Source organism: Eubalaena glacialis, chromosome 13 (assembly GCF_028564815.1).
Source record: "Eubalaena glacialis isolate mEubGla1 chromosome 13, mEubGla1.1.hap2.+ XY, whole genome shotgun sequence".
Classification (NCBI taxonomy): Eukaryota; Metazoa; Chordata; class Mammalia; order Artiodactyla; family Balaenidae; genus Eubalaena; species Eubalaena glacialis.
The window spans coordinates 7,450,207-7,461,160 of NC_083728.1; the positions used below are offsets into that span (position 1 = coordinate 7,450,207).

Below are 10,954 nucleotides of genomic sequence, written 5' to 3' on the forward strand. Positions count from 1 at the left end.
GATAGTCTGCTAGACCTTGGGTGTGAGAGATGAATGAATAGATACCATCCTTACCAATGGGGAGCTCCATTCTAGGGCTGGCGACGCAAAAAAGCACATAAACACATACAACAACGAGGTCAAGGAATGAAGTTAGGACTGCTTAGCTGGGGTGCTCAGCGGAGTTCCCTGAGGGAAATGACATTTGAAGCAAGGCCTGAAAGATGAGCAAGAGTCCCCACAGGAAGATACAGGGAAAGTGACTCCAGGCAACAGGAGTAGCATTTGGGGAGGATTAAAGCAAGAGAAAAGGACTGGCCTGATCTTGGGGCAGAGAGGAGGCCAATATGACAAGAGCAGGGACTGGCAAACTACTTCTGTAAAAAGCCAGATAACAGTGTTGTATGAAAGGAGAGAAGGTTAGCACTCCCCTTGACAAGGATGGAAGAGGCCCTGGGGCCTGGCAACACGCATACAGTTAAGGCATTGCTACGTACTTCATGGCATCTAACCACTGTTTCTATATGTATACATATAGTTGATTCACTTTGTTATACAGGAGCAACTAATGCAACAATGTAAAGCAATTATACTCCAATAAAGATGTTAAAAAAAAATACTGTGTTAAAAGAAAATGTTAGGTGTATTTAGAGTTATGTAAAGCATATTGCATATTTAGTACATATCAGAATAAAATGGAGAAATTTTTTTGAAAGCCAGATAATAAATGTTCTAATCTTTATGGGCTGTGCAGCAGCCCTGTCTAGCTCAACTACTCAACTCTGTAGTTGCAGAGCAAAAGCAGGCCTAGACAGTACGTACTGTAAATGAATGGGGTGGCTGTGTGCCAATAAAACTTTATTTGCAAGAACGGTCAGTAGGCTGGATTTGGCCTTAGTTTGCCAATTCTTGGACAAGAAAGTGAGGAGTAAAAGGTAGTGTGGTTCAACATGAGGACACTGAGGAAGGTGATGGCCAGAGCATGCAGTGTCTCAGATTTAGAGCCCTCATGATAGAATGGGCAGGTAAGTCCTGGTCAGGCCAACCTGGGATGAACTGTTTCCTGTCACTTACCAGCTTTGTGACCTCGGGAAAGTAGCAATAGCTTAGCCTCCCTCGATTTTCATATCATCAAGGAGATAGTCATAACTGCCTGGTAGGGCAGTACTAGGATTAAATGAAACAACACATATGTCTGTTATGTTATAGATGCATTAAATACATTCAACAAACCTCAGTTCCCTCTATCCCATGCTAGGCACCTGTTATGACTTGGAATACAAGATGAGGGTAGGATGCTTTCAGGGGGCTTGGCTGAAAAGCTTCAGGCAGCACCAGCCTCTCTTGAGCCCTCCCGGGGTTCCCCCAACCCAGCCTTTGGAGAATGGCCCCATAATTCCATGGAGCATCTTTATAGACAGAAGGAGGGTTCCTTGTTGCACAGTTAACCTTTCATTAACTCTAGAGAAATAATGTGAAAAAAATTTTTTTACTTAATTGCACAGCACAGATTTAATTTAATTTCTCTTCTTGTGTTAATTTCGTGATTTGGAAAAAATGAATTTCATTTTTAATTAAGGGAGAGCAAAGGGCATTTTACGTTCTGTGTTAGGATGGGGCAAACATTATTGCTTCTAATAAGCAAGAATGAGGAAGAACATCCTACCCCTTAATGTCATTAGAAGAATTACTTCTGTTTCACACTTTGGGGCCCCCTGTGGAATAGCTGGATGAAGAAGTATGAAGGGACTTTAAAATATAAGATGGAGGAAAATTGTCTTTTTTTCGGGTATATATGGGATGTATAATTAATCATAATATATAATATGTAATTACATGATATTATATAGTGATATAAATATACTATATACCACATAATTATATGTAATTATATGTAATATGTTATAGCAATATAATGTACATTTAAAAAAATTTTATGATTGGACATCTCAAAGTCGTATGTATGTGTCTGTATGTGCACACTCTCATGACTGCTTGTGTCTTCAGGATACCTAAGAGTCCTTACCTGGCTAAAATGAGAAGTGTAAAAAGGTTTTACCATGCTTGCCTAGTGACTTGCTTAAATAACTACAAGCAGACTCACTCAGGAATTTTATTTCTAATCCCATTTTCTAAATGACTGAGCTGAGGACCGTGAATATATGAGAAATAAGAGTAGAAAACTGCTACCAGCAGGAGAGGAAAAACGCTTGACTCCCCTGGTTTCCAACAGATTAGACCGTTGCAACAAGGGATTCAACTCTCCACATTGCACATCCTGCTACGGTCCTTAGAATTGTCTCTCACTGAGAGCTAGGTTAGGACAAAACCTGGAAGCGTGCATGCAAGGAGAAGAGACATATTTAGAAAAGAATCTGAGCAATTATGTACTGAAATCCAACCAAACACTGACTTTAAGAAAACTGAATAATTAGAAAAAAAACTGCATATGTGCACAGAAGTTTATTCAGCACCTTCTGCAGTTAACGTCTGCTATATTTTGTGCTTCAAAGCCAGTGACCTTAATGCAATGTGCACAAGTCTCCCTTGGAGTTCCTTTTAGAAATTAAGATTCAGGGCCCTGTGCTCCAAGAGGCCAAGTCAGCACATCAGAGGCAAAACCCTGGCATCTGAATCTTTATTAAGTATCTTGAATGACTTTTGCAAAGGTGAGCCATGTGCCATGCTTTGAGAACCCCTAAAAGTAATGAGTTGGCTCTTGAAAAATGGCCAGCTCTGTTAAAGACAACTTATTTACAGTATTTATTTCTCTCTCTCTTTTTCCTAATGATCAGAACATTGCAATATATACCTATGTATGCCAACCTGCAAATTTTCGAGTTAGGCCTAAGTCATTCTTCTCACAAACTCAAAGGATCTTTTTTAGAGTTAATTGGCCAAGAAGGAGGAGAGTCCAAATGGCTGCTTTGATGTAATTGCCACCCACTGTTGGTTCTATCCACCTCTGAACAGGTGTAGAAGTCATGAATCATCCCTCCTGATTACTTTTGGCATTTTGCGACTGATCATTTTAGAGGCCAAACTGTTTTGTGAAAAATTTAACTTGTCATGCTGTCAGAAAGGTTTCAGGAAGATATTCGACATTTAAACATTTTTTTCAAGTCAATAATCTAGGAGACTCTACACGTACTTCTCCAGCTATTTCAAACATGCTTGTCTTGGAAGGAAACAATTTTCAATGCAGATTAAGCAAATACCTACACATATAATCTCAGAAAACCTGGTCTCAAATGTAATAGTTATGTGAGTGCTACAGATTTTTTCCTATCATCTTGTCTATCATCATGAACTAATAACTAATTTAAGAGACTATATTTTTGCTAGAGATATAAAAAGAATTATTTTCACTTCTCTATAGAAAATGCTCGTGCTACGGACTATACATACATGTTGTTGACTACAGAAAAAGAAAATGCATTTCATAAAGAATTCTAGGATGAGGATGAAAAGAATAACTAATACTAAAAGCCTCATTTATTGCAGTGGTTTTACAATTACCATTCCTGTGAACTAAGCACTGTTATCGATGCCCTGTATGTATTAGCTCACTTAATCCTTGACAGGCCTCATTATAATCATTTATGAAGGTGGAAACTGAGGCTTAGAATGTTAACTAACATTCTCCAGACTACACAGGTAGAGCCCAGCTCCCAAATTCACTGTTAATTATAATACTAAACTGACTCCATATTTGCTTTTGCCTGGCTTCCTTACTTACAAGCAAACTTACATTGGACTACTTAATTCAACCTCACTGAACTACTACTTCCATCTCCAAGGAAATGAACACAATAAACAACTTTAATGGGTTTTTTAAAGAGTGAATGACAAGATACAATTGAAGTATTTCATGAAGTTCTATGTACATATAGAGTATTAAGAACAATGCCAAAATAAATCTGATATTGTCACATTAATATGGAAGCATCCAGTGTCAATTCCTGCTTTGAGTCTGTTTATCCACTTGACATTCAACCACAGCTGCACAAAACCTGGCTTAATTGGAGGTGCCTGGTAGCGCAGGCAATGGGGATTTTCAAAGGTCAAGGACATGAACCCAAGCTGGTCATCGATATAACTTGCTTAGACAGCTAGAGTCAACTTCCCTTGCCTCTTCTTCCCCCCAGAGTATTTGTTTAACATTTGTATGCAACTATTTATGACCAAATTTACAGTTGCAAGTAAGAGCAGGGACAAGGGCCATATTTACACGGTGTCAGGAAACTTAATTCTGACTGTAACTGAAATTTTTCATAGGAACAAAGCAGATGAAGCTGATCTTTAGAGTCAAAGAGAGATTAGATTAAAAAGAGGCTGTGTCTCTAATTTCCCAGAGGTGCAGAATTGGTGTGCTCCGTATCGAGTCTTCTGCATTTTCTGTTGCTGTTGTTTATGTTTGTTTCCATTCTGAGCATTGTCCTGTATATTGGGGAGAGCTCAGGCATTCAGAATACAAGATTGATTTCTCTTTTTGCCGAGTGCAAAGTATGTTTGCAAGAAAGTAATTATTTTCTAAAAGCATTATAGTGAGCAATTAGAACTGTGGTCAAATAGCCAGGGGTGTGGACTTCACACACACCAACGTGTGAAGGCTTCTTTTTGTGATTATTGACCTGAATGTAGTGTAAAAGAGAGTGTTTGAACCTATTCTTTCTTGGGTCTTGGTGGGATGCTAGGTAAGGAGAGGCCTGGGTAGAGGAGAAAAAGCATTCATTGATCGCTTATTAAGTCTTAGGAACTGTGCCCATCAGCTATGGGTATTTTTTTATTCCTCCACTGACCTTTATTTTTTTTAATTTAATTAATTTTTATTGGAATATAGTTGCTTTACAATGTTGTGTTAGTTTCTGCTGTACAGCAAAGTGAATCAGTTATACATATACATATATCCACTCTTTTTTAGATTTCCTTCCCATTTAGGTCACCACGGAGCATTGAGTAGGGTTCCCTGTGCTATACAGTAGGTTCTCATTAGTTATCTATTTTATACATAGTGGTGTATATATGTCAGTCCTAATTCCCAATACATCCCACACTCTCTCCTTCCCCCCTTGGTAACCATAAGTTTGTTTTCTACATCTGTGACTCGATTTCTGCTTTGCAAATAAGTTCATCTGTACCATTTTTTTAGATTCCACATATGAGATATTATACGATATTTGTTTTTTCTCTTTCTGAGTTACTTCATTCTGTATGACAGTCTCTAGGTCCATCCATGTCTCTACAAGTGACCCAACTTCGTTCCTTTTTATAGCTGAGTAATATTCCATTGTATATATGTACCACATCTTCTTTACCCATTCCTCTGTTGATGGACATTTAGGTTGCTTCCATGTCCTGACTATTGTGAATAGTGCTGCAATGAACATCGGGGTGCATGCCTCCTTTCAAATTATGGTTTTGTCCGGATATATGCCCAGGAATGGGATTGCTGGGTCGTATGGTAGCTCTATTTTTAGTTTTTTAAGGAACCTCCATACTGTTCTCCATAGTGGCTGTATCAATTTACATTCCCACCAACAGTGCAGGAGGGTTCCCTTTTCTCCACACCCTCTCCAGCATTTATTGTTTGTGGATTTTTTGATGATGGCCATTCTGACCAGTGTGAGGTGACAGCTATGGGTATTGATGACAATAATAACTACACAACATCAGCAATAACCACATCAAACATTATTGAGCACTAATACATGCCAATTTCTATGCATTGTCTCGAATTCTCCCAACAACCCCATGGGATGAGTATTCTTTTCATCTCCACTTTACAGATGAAGAGAAGGGACTGTGGCCCAGAGAAGCCGGTAAACTTGTCCAAGTCTAGGAAATTGGCAGAGCTGTGATTTGAACCTGAATCAGCCTGCTTCCTATTCCAGAAGCCTGCCCGGGAGAAGGATACAGTAAAAACATTATAACTGAAAGGCATTTAACCAGAAATAGTAGCAGATTAATTATTAATTGATCAATCAATTACAAATTTTCATATTGCAATGTAATTGCTGTTTAATGTGCTTTAATTAAAAAAAGAAAGGAAAAAAAAGACTTTCTGGGGATGTCAGCAGGGGTCAGGTAAGATCGTCTCAGTCTCTTTTAACTTTGTAATGGGTGGGTATCTGCTGTTTTGAGGGTCTACTATCCATCCTCCTCTTTGTAACAGCACCCTGAAACATTTGGGGGAACCACTCTTCCACTTTCAATCCCCACGGTTTGGATGGAGCCCTAGGTCTGGCTAATCAGTGTGATTTCACCTCTCTGACCAATGTGATGAGTCCAGGGGTGGGCACACGATCCAAGTCATCCAATCTCAGAGAATCCTGGGCTTTATGCTAATACTTTGGGAAGCGTGTTATCTGTTTTGCCGTGGACTGGCTAGGTGCCTCCACTTTGAACCTGAAACTAATGCCAACAAAGTGAGGAGAGATGGAGAGAAATGTATTTGTGATGATAGGATTTCTGCCTCTAACCAAGTCCAGTCTTAGAGCAGTCTCACCTGCGGCCTCTAAAATTACTTAGGTAGTTGATTCCCCTTTTTGGCTTTAGCCAGGTTGGGCTGGGTTTTTCTGTCTCTTATAACTGGATGTGTCTGGTTTATTACTGCGTCTACCCCATCTAAAGTGGGAGGGGTGTTGGGGACACAAAATGAGCTGTGGCCTTCTAATCTGCATACCTACGTTTGACTCTGTGCTCCATCATTTATTAGCTATGTGACCTTCAGCTAGTACCTTAATCACTCACAATGTCGGTTTTGATTTCTATAAAACATGGACATAAAAATCCATTTCTCTGATGCTAAAGGTAATGGAAGGACCACATTATTACATGTAAGAACTCTGCAAAGAACTGCATGGATGGAAGGATTCTTATCTCCAATCTAGCCAACTAGGACTGTAAGATATTCAAGACATTGGATTGTCTCTCAATCCAAGCATTTTCTTTCATCGAGGTGCTGAAGTATTGCTGGCCACTTTAAGTGCTATAATTTGGCCCTAGACTTTCAAGGGAAATAAGAGAACCATAATGATATTTATCTTACACGGAGGTGAACCGACATTTCCTGTTTCCATTATTTGATTTAGCAGAAGTGTACCATTTATTTGCACATGCAATTAGGAAACTTAAAAACCAAGCCTCAAAATTGTGCTCTATTAAAATGAATGTCAACCTTTCTGTAGAGGAAGGAAGACGAAGAAAAGTTTTCTTAGTCACTGATGAGTAATTAATTATGTTACAACTCATTTTGAGAAATGGCACCTGTGTGGTTTTGAAACAATATAAAAATAACACACAAGCTGGATTGAAATTAAGGTGTGGCAGATCAACTTAAGTATGTCTCACATACCAAAAAAAAAATCCTGCCACTCATTAAATTGTTCTCTTTTGAAAGGAGAATAGAGTACGTTTCCTTGATAGACAACTATTCAGCTTACTAACTGGAGAAACACTGTGGACGATGCTTGTCAGAGTTCATCTGAAATTTTAACACCCACTCAAAAGTATATATAGATTAAAGAATGCAAGGGACTTCCCTGGAGGTCCAGTGGTTAAGACTCTGAGCTTCCACTGCGGGGGGTGCAGGTTCGATCCCTGGTCAGGGAACCAAGATCCCGCATGCCGCATGGCACGGCCAAAAAAAAAAAAAAGGAATGCAAGTCCTAGTAAAATGGGGGCTACCCATAGTAGATATGTATGTGTAGTTGTTAACTAGTATGTTTCAAAGTAGATTTATATATTTCAGCCCCTGTCCACTTATTCCCCAAAGCAGATTTGCCATCTGAAGTGCATTTGGGGGTGTACTAATTGCACAGACACAGATGTACAACCTCTCACATCAGCTTAACTCCCCCCACTTACCCCCTGCTATGAAATGGATGTTTGTGTCCTCTCAGAATTCATATGTTGAAATCCTAACCCCCAGTCTGATGGCATTTGGTGGTGAGGCCACTGGGAAGTAGTTAGGTAATGAGGGCAGAGCCCTGAAGAACGGGGTCACTGCCCTTGTAAGAAAAGACTCCCGAGCTTACGTCTGCTCTCTGCTCTGTGCCAGGGGAGGATATAATGAAGAGATGGGCATCTTCAAGCCAGGAAATGGGCTGTCACCGGACACCTCATCTGCTGCTCCCTTGATCTCAGACTTCCTGGCCTCCATGTATTAGGCAGGGTTCACCAGAGAAACAAAGCCAATAGGATATATATGGATATATTTAAGAGGAGATTTATTATAGGAATTGGTTCATTTAGTTATGGAAGCTGAGAAGTCCTACCGTCTGCTGTCTGTAAGCTAGAGAACCAAGAAAGCCGATGGTATAATTCAGTCCAAATCCAAAGGCCTGAGAATCAGTGCAGATGCTATAAATCCTAGTCTGGGCCTGAAAACCTATCAACCACGAGTGCCAATGTCTGAGGGCAGAGGAGAAGGATGTCTCAGTTCAAGGAGAAAGAGTGAAATTGCCCTTCCTCCACCTTTTTAATTCTATTTGGGATTTCAGTGGATTGGGTGATGTCCACCTGCCACAGTGAGGATGACGCTGTTCATTTAGTCTGTTGATTCAAATGCTAATAATCTCTTCCAGAAACACCCTAGTAGGCACACCTGGAACAATGTTTCACTAGCCATCTGGGCATCCCTTATCTCAGTCAAATATTATATACCGTTAATCTTTCTCCCAGTCTTCTCCAAAGGGACCCACTTTTTTTTGTTTTGTTTTTTTTTTAAACCAGGATAACAGTGCATTGGGGGAAAGGAAATAATCAAACATTTTGTGGGCCAGGCTTTTGGTTTTTATAGATTGAGTTAAAATTCTGGCTCTGTCACGTATTAGCTACATGATCTTGAACAAGTTACTTAGTCTCAGCCTTAATTATCACAAGTATAAAATGTATTTGTAGAGTTGGTCCGAGCCGCCGAAAGGTCTGGTCACAGAGACAGGGACGCGTAATCCTCAGCGTGCTCCATGCTGACAGCAGCCCTCCACGGCTCGGCAGGGCAGTGAGCCTCTGGGCACCGGCCCCTCTGCTCCACGGAAAAGATACATTAGAAATACATCTACACGTGGAACTGCTCCTACAGAACACCCACTGAACGCTGGCAGAAGACGTCAGACCTCCCAAAAGGCAAGAAACTCCCCACGTACTTGGGCGTGTGGATGAAAGGCTCTTGGTGCTCCAGCCAGGCATCAGGGCTGTGCCTCTGAGGTGGGAGAGCCAACTTCAGGACACTGGTCCACAAGAGACCTCCCAGCTCCACGTAATACCAAACGGCGAAAATCTCTCAGAGATCTCCATCTCAACATCAAGACCCAGCTTCACTCAACGACCAGCAAGCTCCAGTGCTGGACACCCTATGCCAAACAACTAGCAAGACAGGAACACAGCCCCATCCATTAGCAGAGAGGCTGCCTAAAATCATAATAAGGCCACAGACACCCCAAAACACACCACCAGACGTGGACGTGCCCACCAGAAAGACAAGATCCAGCCTCATCCACCAGAACACAGGCACTAGTTCCCTTCACCAGGAAGCCTACACAACCCACTGAACCAACCTTAGCCACTGGGGACAGATACCAAAAACAACGGGAACTACGAACCTGCAGCCTGTGAAAAGGAGATCCCAAACACAGTAAGATAAGCAAAATGAGAAGACAGAAAAACACACAGCAGATGAAGGAGCAGGGTCAAAACACACCAGTCCTAACAAATGAAGAGGAAATAGGTAGTCTACCTGAAAAAGAATTCAGAATAATGATAGTAAGGATGATCCAAAATCTTGGAAATAGAATAGACAAAATGCAAGAAACATTCAACAAGGACGTAGAAGAACTAAAGAGGAACCAAGCAATGATGAAAAACACAATAAATGAAATTAAAAATACTCTAGATGGGATCAATAGCAGAATAACTGAGGCAGAAGAATGGATAAGTGACCTGGAAGATAAAATGGTGGAAATATCTACTGCAGAGCAGAATAAAGAAAAAAGAATGAAAAGAACTGAGGACAGTCTCAGAGACCTCTGGGACAACATTAAATGCACCAACATTCGAATTATAGGGGTCCCAGAAGAAGAAGAGAAAAAGAAAGGGACTGAGAAAATATTTGAAGAGATTATAGTTGAAAACTTCCCTAATATGGGAAAGGAAATAGTTAATCAAGTCCTGGAAGCACAGAGAGTCCCATACAGGATAAATCCAAGGACAAACACACCAAGACACATATTAATCAAACTGTCAAAAATTAAATATAAAGAAAACATATTAAAAGCAGCAAGGGAAAAACAACAGATAACACACAAGGGAATCCCCATAAGGTTAACAGCTGATCTTTCAGCAGAAACTCTGCGAGCCAGAAGGGAGTGGCAGGATATACCTAAAGTGATGAAGGAGAAAAACCTACAACCAAGATTACTCTACCCAGCAAGGATCTCATTCAGATTTGATGGAGAAATTAAAACCTTTACAGACAAGCAAAAGCTGAGAGAGTTCAGCACCACCAAACCAGCTTTACAACAAATGCTAAAGGAACTTCTCTAGGCAAGAAACACAAGAGAAGGAAAACACCTACAATAACAAACCCAAAACATTTAAGAAAATGGGAGTAGGAACATACATATCGATAATTACCTTAAATGTAAATGGATTCAATGCTCCCACCAAAAGACACAGACTGGCTGAATGGATACAAAAACAAGACCCATATATATGCTGTCTACAAGAGACCCACTTCAGACCTAGAGACACATACAGACTGAAAGTGAGGGGATGGAAAAAGATATTCCATGCAAATGGAAATCAAAAGAAAGCTGGAGTAGCAATTCTCATATCAGACAAAATAGACTTTAAAATAAAGACTATTACACGAGACAAAGAAGGACACTATATAATGATCAAAGGATCGATCCAAGAGGAAGGTATAACAATTGTAAATATTTATGCACCCAACATAGGAGCACCTCAGTACATA

At 40.3% G+C, this 10,954-nt stretch overlaps 1 non-coding gene across 1 annotated transcript; it reads left to right on the forward strand.

Annotated features, from left to right (window-relative positions):
* Positions 1 to 376: 376 nt before the first annotated feature.
* LOC133104569 (U6atac minor spliceosomal RNA) lies at positions 377 to 502 on the forward strand. Its single transcript, XR_009703633.1, has one exon. It is a non-coding gene; the product is annotated as a U6atac minor spliceosomal RNA (small nuclear RNA).
* Positions 503 to 10,954: the final 10,452 nt, after the last annotated feature.